Here is a 22,406-nt window from a genome sequence, read left to right as displayed (position 1 = left end):
ACATGATGTTGTACATAGAAAATCCTAAAGACTCCACCAAAAAAGTACTAGATTTAGTAAATGAATTCAGCAAGGTAGCAGGATACAAAATTAACACCCAGAAATCAATGGCATTTTTATATACCAATAATGTAGTCTCAGAAAGAGAAACTAAAAGTAAATCCGATTTACCATTGCAACAAAAAATTTAAGATACTTAGGAATAAACTTAACCAAGGAGGTAAAAGACCTATACTCAGAAAACTACAGGACGTTCCAAAAAGGGATAGAGGAAGATTAAAAAAGTGGGAGAATATACTGTGTTCATGGTTTGGAAGAATCAAAATCATTAAAATGTCCATATTACCCTAAGCAATCTGTAAATTCAATGCAATCCCTATTAAAATGCCAACAGCATATTTCACAGATCTAGAACAAACACTTCGAAAATTTATATGAAACTAAAAGAGACCCCAAATAGCCACGGCAATCTTGAGAAGGAAGAAGAAAGTTGGTGGGATCGCAATACCAGATATCAAGTTATACTACAAAGCAACTGTAATCAAAACAGCCTGGTACTGGCACAAGAACAGACATATAAATCAGTGGAACAGAACAGAGAACCCAGAAATTGACCCGTCATTATGCTCAATTAATATTTGATAAAGGAGGCAAGAGCATACAATGGAGTAAAGACAGTATCTTCAATAAGTGGTGTTGGGAAAATTGGACAGGTACATGCAAAAAAATGAAACTAAACCACCAACTTACACCATACACAAAAATAAACTCAAAATGGATAAAAGACTTAAATGTAAGACATGAAACCATAAAAATCCTAGAAGAAAACGTAGGCAGCAAAATCTCAGACATCTCTCGTAGCAATATTTTTGCCAATACTTCTCCTAGGGCAAGGGAAACAATGGAGGAAAAGAACAAATGGGACTATATCAAACTGAAAAGCTTCTGCACAGCAAAAGAGACCACCAACAAAATGAAAATTGAGCCCACTGTATGGGAGAACATATTTGCCAATGACACATCTGATAAAGGATTAATATCCAAAATATATAAGGAACTCATATAACTTAACAAAAGGAAGACAATCCAATTAAAAAATGGACAAAGGACCTAAATAGACACTTCTCCAAAGAGGACATTCAGATAGCCAAGAGACATATGAAAAATGCTCAAAGTCGCTAATCATCAGAGAAATGCAAATTTAAACAACAATGAGGTATCACTTCACACCTATCAGAATGGCTCCATCAACAGATCAACAGACAATAAGTGTTGGCGAGGGTGTGGAGAAAAGGGAACCCTGGTACACTGCTGGTGGGAATGCAGACTGGTGCAGCCACTATGGAAAACAGTATGGAGTTTCCTCAAAAATTTAAAAATTGAACTGCTGTTTGACCCAGTGATCCCACTTCAAAATAGACTGATGAACATAATAGATCCAGAGACATAGAAGCATGGAACAGACTGAGGGATCTCAGGGGGAAGGTGAGGAGGGCGGAGTGGGTGGGGAGAGATTAATCAAAGAATGTATATGTTTATAAGCATAACCCATGGACACAGACATGGGGAAGGCCAGGGGATGGGGTGGATGCAGGGTGGAGGGGATCAATGGGGGGAAAAAGGGGACATTTGTAATATTTTCAACAATAAAGATAATATAAAAATAAAATAAAATAAAATGAATGATAGATAAGGTAAATATGCTCTAAGCTTCTGAGTAATTACTCCATGCAGTGTAATCTAGATGAGCAAAATTATAAAGCTTTGTCAGCCAGACAGAGGGACAGACAATGCAAAGGGAGGTAGGACCATTAAATTGTAAGTCTGCACAAAGATGGGGAGACAGAGTCCCAAACAAACAAAACTAGAATTCACTTGTTTGGACCTGCCTAGTATTAGTCATTTGTCAGCCTGATTATATAGTAGTCAGAAGCTTAGCAGTAACAAATTACATAGTGCTAAGAAATCCTTCAAATGGATTTGTCCTTAAACTTACGGCTTTCTTTGTGTCATTATTTTTGTAGCATTTATGTTGTGGTTTAAATTAATACTTTACTATGTTCTGTGTTTCCTTTTTAAACTCGTTCCCCCAAATTCATCTAAAATATTTTTGATTAGGAGTTTGTGCATGGAACAAAGTAAGTTCTCATAAACATTTGTTAATTGAATAAATATAAATAAGCCAGGATAATACATTCTTTTATTTGTGTATTCTTAACATTTTTTGTGTCTAGGCCCTTTTGACAGTCTGATGAAGCCTATGGGCTCTTCTTAGAATACTGTAATGTGCTTTCTTTTTCCTTATTAAATTTTTTTAAAATTCTTACCCAGGATATGTTTTTATTGATTTTTAGGGAAAAGGAATTCTGCCTTGTTACTTCCTTACAGACTCCTTCCTCTCTCTCTAGCCTGCTGGTCTGCCCTGCAGATTTTATACTTGTCAGCCTCTACAATTGCATGAACCAATTCCTTAAAATCTCCCTGTCCCTGTCCTTGTCCCTGTCCCTGTCCCTCCTCCCTCTTCCCTCCTCCCTCCTCCCTCCTCCCTCCTCCTTCCCTCTCTCTCTCCCCTCACCCCTCTAATGGTTCTGTTTCTCTGGAGATTCATTATCCTGAACCATGATGACTTTACCCACTTGCCTTTGAGTTTCGCTCTTTGTTTGGGCTTCTCCCACTATCATGTGATTTGGACCTGTCCCCACCAATATGTTCACCTGCCTTCTGAAACATGATTTTTCCCCATTTCTTGGAATCTGGACATTTTCTTTTCCAGAAAACCTTGCTGGCACCAGCTCTACAGCAGGATCAGTTTTGTCTTGACCTTCTCCCGTTGTTTCTTGTTCTCTTCTGTCTTCTCCCCAGACCGAGCTGATGAGGCCCCAGAAATTCTAGTGCATAAGTCTGGTTATGAGAAGAAGCTTGTTCCTTCTAAACACACCTCTAAACGTTCTAAGCATATCATTAGTCCTAGTTTGTAAGACAGGGATATTTTCCTTGGTAAATAAATAGATTTATAATCTGCTTTTCAGTCATTTTCTCGTGAATTTGATTAGTGGATGCTTTAATCAGGATCAGTGCCCTTATGAATGAACGAATAAAACTGAATTTTCAGGACTGGCAAAGTTGAAGACCATGGTGAATTCAGTAAAGTTACTTTTGTTAGCTTCCTAGGGCTGCTATAACAAATTACCTCAAATTTGGTGGCTTAAACAACGGAAATTTATTCTCTCACAATTCTGGGGGCCAGAAGTCCAAAATCAAGGATTTCTCTCTAGAGGTTTTAAGAGAGAATCCTCCCTGGTCTCTCCCATCTTCTGGTGGCTGTTGGCATTTTTTAGATTCTTTGGCTTATAGTCCCATCACTCCAGTCTTTGCCTCCATCCTTACATTGCTTTCTTCTCTGTGTATCTGTGTCAAGTTTCCCTTCTTAGTTCTCTTTTTCCCCCTTTGTATTTCTTTTAAATGGACACTTATATTGGCGTATAGGGCCCACCCAGATAATCCAGGATAATCTCATCTCATGGTAACTTTAATAAGTTTTGGACATTAGGACGTGGACAGATCTTTGAGGAGCTACCCTTTTTTTCGACAGCCAACTCCCTCTCTGGCTTCTCTTAATTGAAACAGCAGTTTCTAATATAGGTTCTATCTGAAAAATGCAGGTGGAGTTCTTCCAAGTGGGTCAATATAACATAGGAAACACGCATTCCACAGGATGGGGGTGGAGAAATACATCAAGCAAAAAGTGTTATACCCACATTCTTAGCAGATTTCTTTGCAGATTCAATGATATGAGGCAGAGATTATGTAAAAAACAACAACACTTGACCTTGATAGAGCTTGCCATGCAAAATGCATCAAAACAAGGCCCAGGAGCAAAGAGTATCCATCAGTTTACTTCTGCTGACCTTAATTATTCACAAGATAATGAAATCCAAATGTATAATTTTATGTTCAAGATCAGATGCTCTGGTAAAATGGATGTTTGCAACATTATTAAATATGTTGGCAAGAAGTACAAGAAAGAAGTCAGATTCAGTTGTGTTTACGAATAATTGGCAAAAACACTTTCTATGACATTTTTTCTTAATGATATTTTTATAATTGATGAAGCTTTGCTCAATAAGTATTTTGTGGATGAATGAATGGCGTTCACGGGCATTGTGATATTGCTGGAAGCTGTGATGGGACAGTCTATGCTTTCCCTCACTCTTATATGACAATCAGGAAAAGTGTTTTAAGAAAGAACTTTTTCACAACAGCAGATTATTGATTATTTTATTTTATTTATTTATTTTTTTAAAAAACATTGATTGACTTAAATATTAACATGTCACCCTTAACTAGTGACATTTTCTTCATGAAAAACACCAATTGTATCAATACATATGATTATATTTAGTGAAAGTAGGGCTTTGCCTTAAAATACTGTAAAATGTTTTTAATTTGAAAATCTGATTTTTACATCTCATTTTTATTTATAGATGCCTATACTAGTGTATTCCTATATCCTTTGGATGTGTGCATTATTTCCCACTTCAATATGGGGGCAGGGAGTTATTTTTCTGTACACATTGTTTGCCTAGAAGATTGCTTTGGTTGTTAGAGATTGTTGGTCAAAACCCTGAAGAAGCATGTAAACTTTTTCTGAGAGTAGAAACAATGGAAACTTTAGGAGGCATTACTAGTGAGTAAGTGCTCTGACTAAGCCTTCAAAGATGTTTGCCTTCATTGGCTGCTATTTTGGGTTCACACTATCAGCAGGAACCAGAAGTGTGGTTCTCTTTTAACTCTCAGTTTTAAAAGAAAATGTACATTGAAGAAGCATATGGATGGGGAAATAGGATTAAGAGATACCAGTAGTAGCAATATAATCAACATGCTCTCAACTAAAGATATTTTTCTATTTTAAAATATTCCTGAATCTTTATTTTAATATTACAATAAAATTGCACTCTCAAACTTTTTTTTTTTTTGGTTTACAGGAGACACAAATGGTTGCACAGGCATTCTCAGGACTCAACATAAAACACTGTGTAGGAGAAATTATATTTTCTTTACATTAGGCCAAGTGACTTGCCTTCTAGTCAAGTTTTTAAAGACTAAAATGAACTATATTTCTCCTTCTTGGATTGAAGCAAGTTAAACTTTGCTATTAAACATGATGGTTATTTGTCAACATCCAGCACACGTTTTTCAATATTTTATTTTTATTGTTGCCTGAATTTGTATTTAAGATAAAATATTTTCCTACAGTGTAACTCATTTTTATAACTCTCAGAACATCAAAAATCTTTGAATTGATAAGAGCAAAGAAATAGTTTTTTGTTCTCTTATTTTAAACATTTTTATGTATGTAGCAGAAAAAGCATTCAACAAAATCCAGCACCCATTTTTTTTTAATATATCTTTATTGATTTCAGAGAGAGGAAGGGAGAGGGAGAGAGAGATAGAAACATCAGTGATGAGAGAGTGGTCATTGATTAGCTGCCTCCTGCGTGCCCCCTGCTGGGAATTGAGCCCGAAACCCAGGCATGTGCCTTGACCAGAAATCGAACCAAGAGCCCGGCCGGGCGTGGCTCAGCGGTTAAGCATCGACCTAGGATCCAGGCGATCAGGGTTCGATTCCTGGTCAGGGCACATGCCCGGGTTGCGGGCTGCAGCCAATCAATGACTCTCTCATCGTTGATGTTTCTAGCTCTCTCTCTCCCTCTCCTTTCCTCTCTCTGAAATCAATAAAGATATATTAAAAAAAAAAAAATCGAACCAAGATCTCCTGGATCCTAGGTCAATGCTCAACTGCTGAGCCATGCCCAGCTGGGCACCAGCACGTATTTTTAATAAAAACTCTCAGCAAAGTGAGAATAGAGGGAACGTACCTCAACAGAATAAGGGCTATATATGACAAACCTACAGCCAACATCATATTCAATGGTCAAAAACTAAAACCATTTTCCTTAAAAACAAGAACAAGACAGGGATGTCTGCTTTTACCACTCTTATTCAACATAGTACTAGAAGTCCTTGCCATAGCCATCAGTTAGGTATCCAAATTGGAAAGGAGAAAGTAAAACTGTCATTTGCAGATGACATGATATTGTACATAGAAAACCCTAAAGATTCCACAAAAGTGCTACTAATTTGATAAAAATTTGGCAAGGTAGCTGGATACAAAATTAACATCTGAAAATCAATAGCATTTTCATACACCAACAATGAACTCTCAGAAAGAGAAACTAAAAAAAAAAAAAATCCCATTTACCATTGCAACTAAAAAATAAGATACCTAGGAATAAACTTAACCAAGGAGGTAAAAGACTTGTGTTTGGAAAACTACAAGATACTGAAAAAAGAAATATAGGAAAATATAAACAAGTGGAAGAATATACCATGTTCATGGATTAGAAGGATTAATATCATTAAAATGTCCATACTACCCAAAGCAATCTATAAATTCAATGCAATCCCTATGAAAATACCAACAGCATATTTCACAGAGCTAGAACAAATATTCCAAAAATTTATATGGAAACATAAAAGACCCCAAAGAGCCACAACAATCTTGAGAAAAAAGAAGAGTTGGAGGGATCACTTTACCAGATATCAAACTATACTACAAAGCCATTGCAATCAAAACAGCCTGGTACTGGTACAACAACAGGCATGTAGATTAATGGAACAGAACAGAGATCCCAGAAATAGATCTATGCCATTATGGTTAGTTAATATTTGACAAAGGAGGCAAGAGCATACAATGGAGTAAAGACAGTCTTTTCAATAAATGGTGTTGGGAAAATTGGACAGGTACATGCAAAAAAATGAAACTAGATCACCAACTTCATACACAAAAATAAATTCAAAATGGATAAAAGACTTAAATGTAAGTTGCGAATCCATAAAAATCCTGGAAGAAAACATAGGCAGTAGAGTCGCAGACATCTCACGTGGAATTTTCACTGACACACCTCCTCGGGCAAGAGAAACAAAAGAAAAAATAAACAAATGGAACTACATCAAACTAAAAACTTCTGCACAGCAAAAGAAATCAGCCTCAAAATACAAAGGAACCCCATGGTATAGAACATATTTGCCAAGGATGCATGTGATAAGGGGCTAATTTCTGAAGTGTACAAAGAACACATACAACTTAACAAGAGGAAGACAAACAATACAATTAAAAAATGGGCATAGTACCTGAATAGACACTTCTCCAAAGAGGACATACAGATGGCCAAGAGACATATGAAAAAATGCTCAAAGTCAGTAATCATAGGAAAAATGCAAATTAAAACCACAATGAGGTATCAGTTCACACCTGTCAGAATGGCTCCATCAACAAATCAACAAATGACATGTACTGGTGAGGGTGTGGAGAAAGGAGGACCCTGGTACACTGCTGGTGGGAATGCAGACTGGTGCAGCCACTATGGAAAACAGTATGGAGATTCCTCAAAAAATTAAAAATGGAACTGCCTTTTCACCCAGTGATCCTACTTCTAGGAATATAGCCTAAGAATCCTGAAACACTAATCAGAAAGAATATATGCACCCCTATGTTCATATCAGCCCAGTTTACAATAGCTAAGGCCTGGAAACAGACCAAGTGCCCATCAGTAGGTGAGTGGATAAAAAAGCTGTGGGACATATACATCATGGAACACTACACAGCTGTAAAGAAGAAGGATCTCTTACCCTTTGGTACAGCATGGATGGACCTGGAGAATATTATGCTAAGCTAAATAAGCCAGGCAGAGAAAGATCAAATATCACATTATCTCACTTATATGTGGAACATAATAAACTGATGAACAAAAGAGATTCTGTGACATAGAAGCATGGAACAGACTGATGAATCTCAGAGGGAAGGTGGGGGTGAGTGGGTGTGGAGAGATTAACCAAAGAATATCTATGCATATAGGCATAACCCGTGGACACAGACAATAGTGTGGAAATCAGGAGATTAAATAGTATAATAGAATAAGATGGACTTTGGAGTCAGACAGACTTGGATTTGAACTGCAGATCTGTCTCTTTTTTCTTGTCTCTCAGTAAGTTAATTAATGTTTACGAGCCTCTGTTTTGCCATCTTGAAATTAGAGATATCATCCTTTGTAAATTAAATATGAAAAATGTATGTAAAAGCTAATTAGAGTACATCAGGTGCATTATAAATATTAATATTTTCCTACCTTTTGAAGACCTGAATTAAATGAAAATAGTGTTAGATGTAGTATAATAAAACAAAAGTCCTTCTGTATGTATATTATTTCAGTCATTAAAATAAACATAGCTTCCTAAAAGAAATACAATTAAGCTGAGGTCTCTAAGTAACAAATTTCCTCCTTTAATAGTACTATAATATGAATAAAAACAATGGTGGTCTAGCAATGATAAAAGACATTTCTTCAGTACTAAGGGCCATACGTTTTGTTATATGCACTATTGTTCAATTCTTACAACAATGTCATGAGGAAAATACTATTTTTGTCCCCATTTTAGGAAGGTTCAGTAACTTAATGGCGCACAATTAGTAGATGGCAGGGCTGGGACTTGAACTCAGGTCTATATGACTTCAAGTTGTGCACCTTGAATTAAGATGTAGAAGTGATAATAGAGAGGAGCGGATGACTGAATAGATAACAGAAGTTAAAATGGATTGGACTTCTTGGTTGTTTGGGTTGTGGCATGAGAGAGAGAGTGAAGTAAAGGCAAGTAACTGCATCATCACTAGTGGTGCCCTTCCAGGTAGAACAGTTACAAGTAAAAAAACACACACAGCTGTAAGTAACAAAAGCCCTTATGAGTTAACTTAAGCCCCAGAGAAGAATTTATTGTAAGGCTTCCAGGGGCGACCCACAGAACCCAAAGCCAGGAATGTAGCTGTTGTAGGAACACAGAAAGCATGTCTCTTCTTTGAGCATAAGTTTCGCTTGTCTTTGTGTAGATGGGCTTGCTTGTCTCCCAACCCACAGGGGACAACTCATGGCTGGCCCACAGCCTCCAAATTTGCATATTTCAGGTTCAGCTACATAGAGAGACAGCCTGTCTTTCTCTCCTAATTCTAAGGGAGTCAAGCTGACCCAGTTGGAGTCAGGCGCCCCCAGTCCAAGAAACTGTTGCCAGGGCTGCAGGGTTATATAACACAAACTTGGCTTCTGGGAAACAATCCAGGGCTAGTGATCAATTCCCAGAGAAGAGGGTCTAGGCAGACCATTCCATGTGTGCCCAGGGGCCTACGCAATGGTGGTATCAAGGAGGCAATGAACTAGGGCCTTCACTCTGGAAATCCTACAGATGGGGAAGAGTTTGTGGGTATAAATGGTGAGTTGGAAATAGTTTCAGATTTCAAGACCTTCCATCTTGAAGATGTCCTTTGATATAAAGCCCAATGTCTGTACTTGGGTATGGGTATCAACAGTATCAACTCTTCATGTTATCAAAGACATAATATCATCCTGCATTTACCCCTCTTAAATCGAGCTTAATTTTAGAAGGTTTTAAGTTCAGGTAAGAGGGTGTTGTGGTGTAATGGGTGTTTAAAATAGTAGTTTGGGGAGAAAACTTAATGGGTGTGACAGCTATAAAGATTTTCCATTTCACAGTTGTAAGCATTTTTACTTTCTAAGGGATGAGGCCTCAACTTACCTCTGAAAGTAACAGATAGTTCCTTTATTTTGGGAAAAGCTACACTACAAAGCAAATTAAGTTATTTCCATTGTTCTTGGGAAAAAACTTAATGCAGAGTAATAATTCAGGAACAGATGCATCCAACAGAGCAGCTCTGTTTAGTAAAATAAATTAAGAAACTTATATCTCCACCATTGATATTTCCCCTAGAAGTGGGACTCTGGCCTCCATTTGGACCCTCATGTGGCCTATCCACTCTCCATAGAGTGAAAGGACCACAAGGCCAAGGGGATATGTCCACTTGGAGCCTGTTCTCCTACTTCTTGACTACATTTTGAGTATCAAGGACCCCTTAGTTTCCTGTTCAAACACCCCTGCCCCTGCTTATGGGGTCTTTGCAGGCTCTTTACTGAGGGGATATACTTGTGAGTGACATTTCAATTTCTTGTTAGGGGAGAGACCCCAGGCAGCTTTGGTGTGGCACAGCTTGTTGTAGGTAGCAGTGATGTTATTCTGTTAAGACTGGAGCATATTGGTCATGGGAAATGTGCTGACAGTATACAATGATGGTTCTGATGTTTTTTCGAGGCTATGGTGTAAGAACAGTGAAGAGAATGGATCATCTAGAGAAGAAGTCAGTCCCATGGCAGAAAATGAGGGTTTAAGAGGTGAACCTTGGGCTGGGGTAGAAAAGAATCTCTGCTCTCCCTTTTGAACTAGACATTTTGTCCAGGATTCTAAGTTGTGGAAATATCTGGATCATGCTTGGAGGTACAAGTGAGCTGGCCCCTAAACAGGAAACAGGCAATATACTCTTGGGGTTGCAGCTCCAAGGTCTCCAATTGCCACTTTGAATGGCAAGTGTAAGAATTTATTGGGTGTTTTATCCTCTCATTCTGCCTAAACTTGGGAAATTAGGTAGAGGCAAGAAGGAAATAACTAAATATTTAAAAGTGTTTGAGCTGTCAAATGTAAGAAATATTTGAGCATTAATCAAAGAAGTACAGTGATTGTTCATATTTGATACAAAAACATATAAAGGAAAATATATTTTAAAATTTATATTATAATAAATTGAATATTAATATAAATATGTAAGTAACTGTAAATATGCTTTTCTGTACATAGAAGTCCCCTCAGATAATAAAAGCTTACTTGGACCTTGGGTGGTGCAAATTCTGGCTTCACTACTCCCTTTCTCGTGATTTTGAATGAAGTTACTCCATCTCTCTGTTCCTCTTCCCTCATTGTAATATGGAGATATATTAGTGGTATTTCATGGGGTTGTTATGAGTTTTAAATGAGATAAAACAAGGAAAACCCTTAGAACAGTATTTGGCATATACTAGGTGCTCAATAATTCAATGTTATTTGATTATTATGAATTTAAAAATCTCAGTGTACAATAAATAGATACAGCCACACATCACTGTTGTGGCACCAGAAAGAGTTCTGTTTCAGGGCTCTGGAGAGGCAGACACAGATGACTCTGGTCTGCAGCACTTGAGGCTTCACCTGATTCTTCTCTACCAGTCACCTGGCTTTTGAAATTCAACTATTATAAACATTTTTACTTATACTCTGGTTTCTCTTCAAAGTGTATAAATCTTTCACCTTATAAAACATTTTTACTTAAGTAGTTTAAAATCATCTTTACTATAACAACAAACTTCCTAAAAGAAAATCAGATATATGGTTCTGTGTGGGCATGTGTGCATAATAGTGCTAGGGTAACCATAGTAAACCTGTAAAACGTAAATGAAAAAATTTTTGACCTCACAGGTAAAGATAAGAATTGCTGCTATGTCCACTGGATGGCAATCAAATTATTGCCGTCCCGTGATGTGATTACTAGTGTGTGGTTACTACAGTAAATTGTATGGAGAGGTCAAGCTGAATTCTGTTTTGATGTAATAAGAGACATGGGCAAGCTATATTCATGGCTTATACTCTCCTATACAAGAGGGGTAGAGATTGAGCAGAGGGTAATAAAGAGTAATAACTTGAGGAATAAAGAGCCACATCCTACATTCTACCCACATCAAAAATCTTTGTGTGCTACCAGACATTGGAACTACATGGGAGGAGGGAGATAGGTTACTATCAGATATTAAAGAGCAAGTTCAACTTGCTATTTGTGTAATGGTGAACACTGCACTGCAACTCAGGTGGAAATTTTATTAAGCCCAAAGAAGGTAAGAATGTAGTTAGCATAAATCTGTGGTTAAAAGACCCAGGGAATGCAGGAACCACCAACTCTGTCAATTGATTGTTGCATTTTGGTTTTAATAAGTAGTCCGTCTGTTACTACAAAATCATAGAATTAGAGGACACTTCACCTGTTTCAAGTTGCCTACCTCCTCCTAATACTGCTTCATAACAAGACCCATTTGATTTTGCTTTTCATAAAGACTCCCAGGGAAGAGATTTTATGCTTTGCTTGTTAGTACTTCCATAGCTGTCAGCCCCCATCACCAGCAAATCTTTCCTGGTGTCTCATGGAAAGTCCCCTTAAAATTAATGAGTAACTCAATCTTGCTCCTATGTGGGTGGGAGAGATAATGAAATATGAGTCTGCCTAACCAAAGGTGAATCAATCCTCAGTTCCTTATTTGATGTCGAGCTTCCAGAAGAGGTGAGGCAACTTTTGCAGGTGAATTACAGAAGAGAAGGAGATATGGTTGGTTTCTGGCCCCCCCCTCCCCTTTGTTTTAGGGACAAATGGAACTGTGCCAGAGAGTACTACTGTAAATCACAACAGAACCTCAACTCTCGTTGGAAACCTTTACAAATTAGGAGATATCCACATACATAAGTAGTATTTATTTCTAAAACTATAATTTTAATAGTTTAAGGGATACTTCCTTATTTTTGAATATCTATCGTATCTGTCTATCTATCTATCTATCTATCTATCTATCTATCTATCTATCTATCTATCTATCTATCTATCTATCATCTATGTATCTAACTATCTTAGATATGAGCAGAGGCCAGCTACAGAAAACTCAGGTTCAGAAGCTCACCAGGGCAGAAAACCCCAGATGCCTAGTAAGGGCCAAAACTCGGAAAACAAGAACCTTGTTCCCAGGGTAACCTATCCTCCCCAGCTAAATGCTGGTCATACGGTTTAGACCCCCTGAGTGTTCCTCCCTAAAGATAACATCTAGGCCTCAGTAGCATTTCGGCTCCAGGCCCAGAAAAGCAGCAAAACCAGACTAGTGGCACTGTGGCTGCCTCAGGAACAGCTGCATTGACTAATGACCCCCCTTCCCTGGCACCAACCAATCTGTGGAGACCATGACTCTGAAAGAGCACATCTGGAAAGCTGATGAATATTCTATTGAGACCTTCCCCTGAGACCTCCCCTGAGATTTCCACCTGCAAGAAAGAGATAAATAAGCTCAGGACAAAGGACCCAGTGCCGCTCCCCACAAGGGGAGCATACAGAGCCATCTCCTTTCCCCTTCTTCCCTCCAAGGGGACACCATGAGACTTGCAACCAGGGGAGCAGTGGGCAGTGGCAGCTCCTCCCCGGCTAACCCCCTGAACCTGTCTCCAAGGCCCCTTCTCTCTTTGACTTTCCAGTGAGCCAAAGGGGCCCAGCTGAGGCTCTCCTGATACTTCCTCTATGCACCTTCCTTGTTTCACCATCTCAAGTATATTTGCTGCCATCATCGGCCCCATACCCTTTGACTCAGTGCTGTATAGCCCTTCCTTTGGATATCCCCACCCCACCCCCTTTTCCTTAAATCAATTCAATTTTTCATTATTCACTGTCTGACATGGCTTTAGCCTGCCCTCGCACCACTGACCTTAACCTTTTTCTCTCTCAATATCTCTCTCTCTCTCTCCCCCTCCCCCATCTATATAATATTCAATTTTCAGTGACTACTTTGAAATTTTAACATAGCTTGAAATAGAATGGCTTATTAAAAAGTCAGATTGCTTAGTCAAGTTTGGGGCAGATGAGACTATTCTAGAAATGGCAGAGATGATGTAGTGACATCATGTCATGGCCATTAAAGCAAGGAAAATAAGGAAATACTCCAGTGTATCTCCAAATGGAAGCTACTCAAGAAAAAAGAAAAGACCAGATATGAGTAGAGATTGAAAATCAAGTTAAATTCAGATTAAAGGACTCCTGGTAACTTGATTAGTAGCAAAAAAAAAAAAAAAAAAATTTCTTTAAAACAGCTATTTAAACACTGGAGAGAAGGTCTAAAATAATTATTGCAGTTTCTAAACCTGAGGCTCAGGGGACAATGGAATGGGCCAGACCAGGAAAATTGGGGGGCAGAAATCTGTTCTAGTAAAGAACCCTAGAACAAGGCCAACGGCTTAGGGATTTGACCAGCATTAGTCTAAGTAGGATTTAGGAATGGAATCAGGAAAAAAGATAGGTAAGATTCAAGTATCAAGAACATAGCTCTAATTCAAGCCTCAAGTTAGGGTTTCTGTCCTAGTAGAAGCAATGAAGACAACAGCCAAAAGTTCCAAGTGGCAGAAAATCAGCACCTATCTAGACAAGCAGGAGTGGGCTGCACCAGTCTTAAGGAATTTTGGTGCATATTAGTAAAAGCCACCCCTTCTTCCAGGGAGATGGGGCTCAGTGTCAGGTCTTAGGGATTGGTGAATGGATTATAGGCTGGATGTCAGCCCCCATCACCCAGGGCCCAAATGTGGGAAAATGCACACAATGGCTCTGCAAGAGTGGTTGATTCAGTGCATCACTGTGTCATTGGTTCTCACCCCAGGACTCAGTCTAGGTCCATTGATTTGGAGTTTCTGGGGTCAGAAACTGGAATCCGTATTCCGTTCCTTAAAGTAAAAGAAAATCATGGATATAAATATTTTTTTAAAGTTGTACTGCCTATTAAAATAAAAATCAAACAAGAATATGCATAAAGAAAAAAGCAAAAGCCTACCTCTCCCTTTCGACGCCACTCCCAACTCCCTAAGATTAACCACTCCTTATAGATTTTCTTTGTCCACATAAAAATGTATCCATATTTTCTATATTAATGTCTCATATGGTGTAAAAAATTATGAAGTAATAGTCACAAAGTTGTCTACAGATTCCTCAATCTCCCCATCATGAAAAAGAGTCTTTGCATACTCAGAATTCAGGCTTTTGGTTGTGGAGATGAAGAAAATTAAAATAGTTAAAAGAGAACTTGAAGGAGCCTGAGTTGTTTGTATCAGTCAGGATCCTGGCAGGAAACAGATGGCACCCTCAAGCTGGGTCATTGAGAAGTGCTTAATTTAGCGGCTGTTTACCAAGGGGTAAGCAAGGTTTAAGGCCCCTAACAAGAGATGTGGAAGTATCCCAGGGTTAACAACAACTTGGAGCTGTCACCTTCCCTAGGCCTCACAGGGCAAGGAGTGAGGGATACTGCTGGAACCCTTGCTGACAACTCAGTATGGAGGATTCAAGGCAAAAAATAACTGGACCTCACCCTCCTCCCTTCTACTTCCTGCCAAGGCTCCCCACTGCCAAACACAACTGGAAGCCAGAAGGCAAAGGGGACTGGTGATACCATCTTTTTAGGTCAGCCTCCCAGGCCACAGAGCAGGATAGAGAAGAGGATTGGAAGGGCAATTAGAAGATATCCAGTGCAACATGTTTATGAAAAAATATATATCTTAGGCAGCAGGAGGAGGGATGGAAAAATCTGCCAGAGACCTGTATACAAAGAAAAAGAAGGGCTGGGGTATTTAGAGAAAGCAGAAGAGCCTTGAGCTCCCTCACTATGTTGCTGCTGCTGCTGCTGAGGTGGAGGAGGAGGGGGTGGGGGAGAGAGGTGTGAAAAGGGATTTGAAAGAAATGTGCTACAGAATATAAATTGAATGCTCTTTAATAGTCTGCAAGACACTCCTGTAAAGATTGTGTTTCATTTTCAAATACATACTATGATTTTTATACAATGAGGTTCATAATGACATAGTCTAAGATGCAGAGAAAAAAGGACTGGAAGGAAACATAGCAAAATGTTAAAAGATTTAATCTCTAGAAAGTAGGCTTATAGATAATTTTTATTTCTTATTTTGTGCTTTTGGTATTTCCCAAAATTTGGACATGAACATGTGTTATTTTGCAGTAACTTGGGTTTGGTCATTTCCCCTTTTCTTTATTTACACTCTCCCTATGTGATGTCACCCATTCTCATGAGTTTAAACATCATCTGTATACTGAAAACTCCGACATTTATATTTCTAGCCCAGACTGCTCTCCTGAGATCCAGATTTATATGACCAGTGGCTCCCTGACATTACCCGTTGGTTGTCTAATCTCAAGGTCAACATGTCTACAGCAAAGGTCTTGATTCATCCCTTCTCCCTCTAGTTGCCTGACCTCTCCTTTTGCAGGACTGGGGTTTTAAAAAATATACTTTACCTAGTCAGTCCAAAATTTAGAAGGTACAAAAGGTTAATCATTAGGCTTTGTTTCCCTGTTTCCCACCCACTGAATTTTCCTCTCCTAAAACATTATCTGAGTTTTTATCTTCTTTGTGAATACAAATATATGTGAGTATACATATTTTTCATTTTACAAAAAAGTTAGTATTTTTTATCCACTGATCAGTGTCTTGCATTTTTCTTTTAACCACCCCTAGTGGAGATGTTTCTATACTAGTATATACAGAGCTGTTTATTCTTTTTAAATCCTGCATAGCATTTCATTATGTGAACAGGGCTAATTTTTTTTTTAATAGATCCTATCCTGAGGCTAGACTGTTTACATTCCAGTTATCTTATATGTAATAAAATTGTACCACACTAGGCTTACTATCATACAGCTGTCTTTTTTTTACCCATCTATATGTTTTGGGCATTCTTCCGTATTAGTACACACTGAGCTACTCCTTTCTTTTTAATCACAGCCTTAAAATTTTATAATATGGTCTAACCACACCTTTGAGCACCTAGGTTTTCCCCAGTCTTTTGCTTAAGCAACGCTGCAATGAACATTTCTTCCAAGTCCCTATGGCAGTGTTCACCATACTTTGTTTCTTTTTCTCCAGGACACACAGCTAGTCTATATTTCCCAGGTTCTCTTCCAAGTAGCTAGGGCCCAATGATCAAGTTCTGGCAAAAGAATGTGGGTTGAAGTGATGTTTGCTACTAGACCAGGTCCATGAAAGTCTCCTTCCTCCAACTTTCAGTTTAATGGAGGGGAGTGACTCCAAGGACCTTGAGAAAGGTGGAGTCCCCAGATAGATCTCTGATGACTTTGTAAGCAGAGCCCCCCTTGCATTGGACTGTGATATTAGCACAAAATACACATTTACTGTATTGAACTACTGAAATTTTTTTTTTTGGTGAACCACTGAAATTTTAAAGGTTATTTTTTACTTCAGTTAGTCTACCCTAAATAATGCACACTTATACATTCCTCTATAAATATTTCTGTAGGATGGATTTTGAGAATCACTAAGCCTAAATTGCCTAAAACATGTTAAATTTGACATTTATTGTTATTCTACAAAACGTGTACATCGGCTTACATTTCCGCTAATAATACATGAAAATGGTCAAAGAAAATGAAAATATCTGTTGCATTTATTTTATAAAATAGGTATGAAGGAATAATTGAAGTGAAATCTGAAAAAAATTAAAGCTGTTAAAATGCAATAACATTAAAAGTTCAAATCTTAAATATAAAAATGACTGTTGTCTAGAAAATTATTGGTTTCCAGTGTTTGTAGGGGTGAGAGGCTGTCTGCATTTTATTAAAAAGCTCTCTAGGTGATTCTGATGCCAGGTTTGGAAACCGCTATCCTGATGTGTTGTGGATTCCAAGTGGTTGAATGCTGTGTGTTCAATGGTGCCGCTCACAAAGTACCATGAATTTCATGTGTACCAATAGAAGAATCTTTCCAGCTTGGACTCGTCTGGAAGTTGTACTGCTCTTCTTACCTCTAGTAGGCTTTAGAGCTCACTCTGTCATAGCGTAGACAGGGCAGTGAGTTAGTGCCAGGGAGCCCTGAGAACGCTAAGAGCTGTAGGCATAGACAGAAACCACCCAACATGATAGCTCGCCGGTGGCAGCCATTGCAGAAATGTCCTGGTGAAAGGCAAAGTTTCCTTAGAAATCAACTGATGAGGCCTGTGCCTGAATTTGTAAAAAATTCAGATGAAAAAGAAACATCCCAAAGCAGGAATTCATTGATTATCCTCTACAACTGACATTGGCCACTACAATTCAAGTAAGTATTTCTGCAGAGAAGAAAGTCTGCAGAAACTATCTCATAAATAAAGGAAAAGAGAACTAGACCAGACACTAGTCTCTACTCAACATCTGCCAGAGGCTTTATTAAATCCTAGTGAGAAAATATGAGAAGTTAAAACTAGAATCCACACACACACACATATATAAACATATATAAACATATATGTGTGTGTATATCTATATCTATCTATCATCTCCCTCTATTTATGTATTCCCCCCAAAATATATAAAAGCTTTAACAGCTGATAGCTCAGTTCACACACACACACACACACACGCACACACACACACACAAACACAATGTTTACCTACTCTGCCACCCTGACCAGAAGCCAGGAAATGAATGTTTTAAAGCCACTGCAGTTATTATTTCATAGAAAGGGCACTAGATAAAAGAATTAAGATTGCTAACACTTAGTGAGTGCTTACTAAGCTCTGGGCATACACTAAGTACTTTACGTAGGTTATCTTTATTGTTCTTCAAAGCAATCCTATCAAGGAGGTACGATTATCATTCCCATTTTACCAAAAAAGACATTGTGGCTGAGGGAGCTTAAGTAACTTGCCCTAAGTCACAAGTAAACAGTAAGAACTGAAGTCTGAATCCCAAGTTTGTGTGATTCCAAACCCCATGCACTGAAGCCTTATACTGGCACTAGGATATACTGGCCACTTTTCAAAGTCTTTCTCTGGTTTTCCTTCACAGACCCAGAAACAGTATCTGGAGGTTCCTTTGTTAGTTATGCAAACAGCCAGGCTGGTTACACAATAAAGGGGAGAAGGCCAATTCTGGCACTAATTTTAGGGCAAACCACAGATGTCTTTGATGTTTTCATTGTACATGAGAACAGAGCCAGTGATCCAACAGCTGTTGGCAGCCCTGATCAAATATGCAGAATATTAAGGCAGCTTTATCTCAGCACCTAATTACAGCTCGCACAGAGGAAATTTATTTTACAAAGGAGGAGATGTCAAATGTTATAAATGCTCTATATAACCAAATATGATTGCCTCATTCTGTTTTTAAAGGGCTGTCCAATTAAGGAGCACTTTTTGGAATAGCTTTTATTAAATGATGTTCCTGTCAACCTATGCAACCTAAACTTTGTTTTAGATATTATTGGAACAGCTTAACTGCTTTATTGTCTTATACTTCAATTATTTTCTACTTTTTTCAGATAAAAAATATAACCAGGACTTAATTCTAAAAGCAAATAGGATTATGATATTTTTGTCTAGTGCAAATTTTTACACTTACCTAACCAATGTGTAGTTCCATAATTTAATCTTTTTATCATAGAAAATTGTTTCATAGTTGTATTGACAGAGAAATAGCTTTATAATACTGATATGGGACAAAGAACTAATAGTTGGATACTTTAGCTACCTGTAATCAGCTGTATGAGGTTCTGCTTCACATATTTGGCCAAAGACACTGCAGGCCACATGATGTTGGAACGAATGTGCGCTGCCCAGACCCCCTTCAAGGAAGGGCTTTGTTGCCAAGCTATGAGAGAGCACTCCAGCTGTTTGCTCCTTTAGGGCCTGCTTCAGCTATAGAGACCACCTCCTGATGCAACGCCCTGCTAGGGATAGTCCACATGAATGACAGAGGGAGGTGGGAGTGCAAAGGCCCAGGCATATCAGCTGGTATGGGACTTTCTCAGGGGCAAGTCTTGCTGTAGAACGCTCCTCTGCCCACCCTTCCTTCCTCTCCTTCCTATCAGTGTTGATCTCTCTTAAACATCTTAAAGCCCAGATTCCATCTTGGCATTTCTCAGCATCTGCTGCTAGAGAACCCAGCCTGTGACACCATGTAAAGTGAATCATTTAAAGCAGTCCTACTTTTGAGAGTTGAATATATATTGAATTAAAGTCCAGTCATGACTTTCAGTACTAAATTGCCAGATTAACATGTGTCAATTAATTGTATACCAGAAACTTAATTTTTTTCTCAACACACTGAAATGCATTGCTAAAACAATATGCATTTTTTCTTCTTTTTTATCTTTCTTGACTTCAGTGTAGCATGTGCCACTCACTCTAAGCCCCTCTCTCCTTGAGCCCTTCTCTTTGTTTCATGTCAAAGAAAAACATACTCTGCTTTCCTTTCTGTGCTTCTGGCTGCTACTTTATAATCTGTGTTTGTTTCCTGCCTTCTGATCGTGTACACCAAGATTCTGTTCTTGGCCTTTGCTCTTCTACCTTTACTCACTTTCCCAGGTGACGCTGTTACATTGGCTTCATCATCGTTCAAATGCTAGGTATATCCAGTTTTTGAATTTCCAGTTCAAACCTTGCTGCTGAGCTCCAGGATCATAGTTTCTCAAAACAAGGACATCCCTAATGGAATGTTTTTATCTCCACACCCTTCCTTCCAAAACATCCCAAAATGAAAATAATCAACAATGGCAAGTTGTTCATCCTCCAGCAGCCCTGTAAGAAGAACACACTGCTCACCCTGGGACCTTAGGCTGAATTCTGGGAGATGTTCTAAACTTCTCGCTAATTTGCCATATCCAAGCAGCCCTAAGACCTTAGATTCTCCCTTCTAAAAAGCTTGAGCTGTCTCACCTCTTTCTTTCCACTGTCTTTTATCCCTTCTTCCATGGGTGGTGTAAAGTCTCCTGTATTGTCTTCTCCTTAAACTCATCCTTCTCTTCCTCTACCATTATCATGCAGTGTCACTGCTTAAAATCTTCCCATGACTACCAGCTTAGCCCGCAAGATCTTTAACGATATTGGACCTTGCTTATCTAGTCTCATTGTCAATCATTCTTCAGTGTCTACCCTGAGCCGTAGGCATAAATGCATCAGGCAGAGCCATGCTCTAGTGCCTTGACAATATACCATTCCCTCTACCCTCTACACACATACCTTTCTGCTCCCCCTCATCCTCTTGTCAACTAGCCCTATCCTTAAAAACTCAGCTCCTGCTGAGACCACTTTTGGAAAAGTCTTCCCAGACACCCCTCCCTTGGCATCTGAGCACATATCTATCAAGCACATATCTTCACATTTATCATATTGTGAAGAAACTAGTCTCAAATTGGACTACAACACTCCTTGAGAGCAGAGGTTATACCATATTGAGTTTATATCAGGGTATATAGCATAGGGCCTATTGCATAGTAGCCTCGATAACGTGTTTTTGAGATGAATGGAAATGAGTTATAAAAAAAGTAAGCCCTGGCTGGCATGGCTCAGTTGGAGCGTCGTCCTGTACACCAAAAGGTGGCAGGTTTGATTCATAGTTTGATTTTGAAAAAATGTAATTATTTTTCAATGAACTATTGTAATGGTAGGTTACTAAAATGCATATTCACACAGATTAGCAACATTTATATCGGCCTTGCATAAAAAATTATGTATGTTAAAAAAATTATTTATGTATAATATAAAGTTATTTTCATATAATTTTATACTATATAACATTTATTATATATGTCTTTTATATATAACTTAAAATTATTTTATATAAATTATATAATATGATATTTAGAATAGAGATACTTCATGTAATTTTATATTTATTATATCTTAATATAAATTTCTATATATAACATGTTATAAAAGCATTTATATGTAGGCAATTAATATGTAATATAAAATTATGTTAATATAATTTTGAAAGGAAGAGCCAATGTAGATGTTGCTAATGAGTAGGTGTATGTTTTTCATGGAGTAGCTTACATAGTTTCTGCCTCTTCAAACTAATTGTCAGCATATGGGTAAATAACAATCTGCTGACTTAGAAAAATTAGTTAAAATGTATTTCACATAATGCATGCAAAGCACAGCAGCAATGGCCCATAACTGAAGGATTAATTTTGGGCCTTAGGGCAGTTTTTAAAATTCACAGGCTGATTGAATGTTACACCCCATATGGACCCACAATATTTGCATCAGGGAGTTTCCAATACTCTCTTTCCTCCTACAGAATACTATGTGTGCTGTGTACCTGGGGAAAGAGAAACTTCTGCTTCCATCAGCACAGCAGCTGGAGATCTTCCTGGTGAAAAGGTGAGCAGGAGGCTGAGGGTGCCTTAGAAGAGTTTGAATAGGGCCTGAATGGAACAGATCTGTAAAACCACTTAAGTTAGTTCTAATATTTCTGCTCTCAAAGGCACATTGCAGCCTTCTCTTGTCTCATGCCTAAGCCTTGCACCCTGCTACAATTGCTGTATGCACACTGCTCCTTTCAGACCTAATGGCTTGCTAGCATGGTATAAGAGGCTGCCTATGTGATTGGTATCTCTTATACCTCTTCTCTCTGACTTTGTTTTTCTCTTTACTCCCACCTGTCTGCACTGATCTGTGTCATTTCCTTTAAACTTCTGTGCCTGCTTTTTACCTAGTTACTGCTTTCCTCTCCTGTTTGTCTTGGCCTTGGAGGACCCTTTCAATCCAGCTTTCACTGGTCTAATTCTAACCAGAATAGGCTTCTTGGGAAGTAGGAGAAAAGAAACTCTTGCTAGTAATTGACATGGTACTCTCTGCTCCTGGGTAAGGGTGTGGGTGTTTTTATGAATTATTCTCATTAGTA

At 38.4% G+C, this 22,406-nt stretch overlaps 1 long non-coding RNA gene across 1 annotated transcript in view; it reads left to right on the top strand.

Moving 5' to 3' along the window:
• LOC148093453 (uncharacterized) overlaps positions 1 to 21,883 on the top strand; it is a 39,702-nt gene extending 17,819 nt beyond the window's left edge. The window contains exon 3 of the long non-coding RNA XR_015714211.1: positions 21,801 to 21,883. This is a non-coding gene — a long non-coding RNA (uncharacterized LOC148093453). The remainder of the gene's footprint in view (positions 1 to 21,800) is intronic.
• The last annotated feature ends 523 nt before the right edge of the window (positions 21,884 to 22,406 follow it).

This window comes from Miniopterus natalensis, chromosome 3 (assembly GCF_054644295.1).
Source record: "Miniopterus natalensis isolate mMinNat1 chromosome 3, mMinNat1.hap1, whole genome shotgun sequence".
In the NCBI taxonomy this organism is placed as follows: Eukaryota; Metazoa; Chordata; class Mammalia; order Chiroptera; family Miniopteridae; genus Miniopterus; species Miniopterus natalensis.
This window is presented reverse-complemented; position numbering and strand designations above follow the sequence as displayed.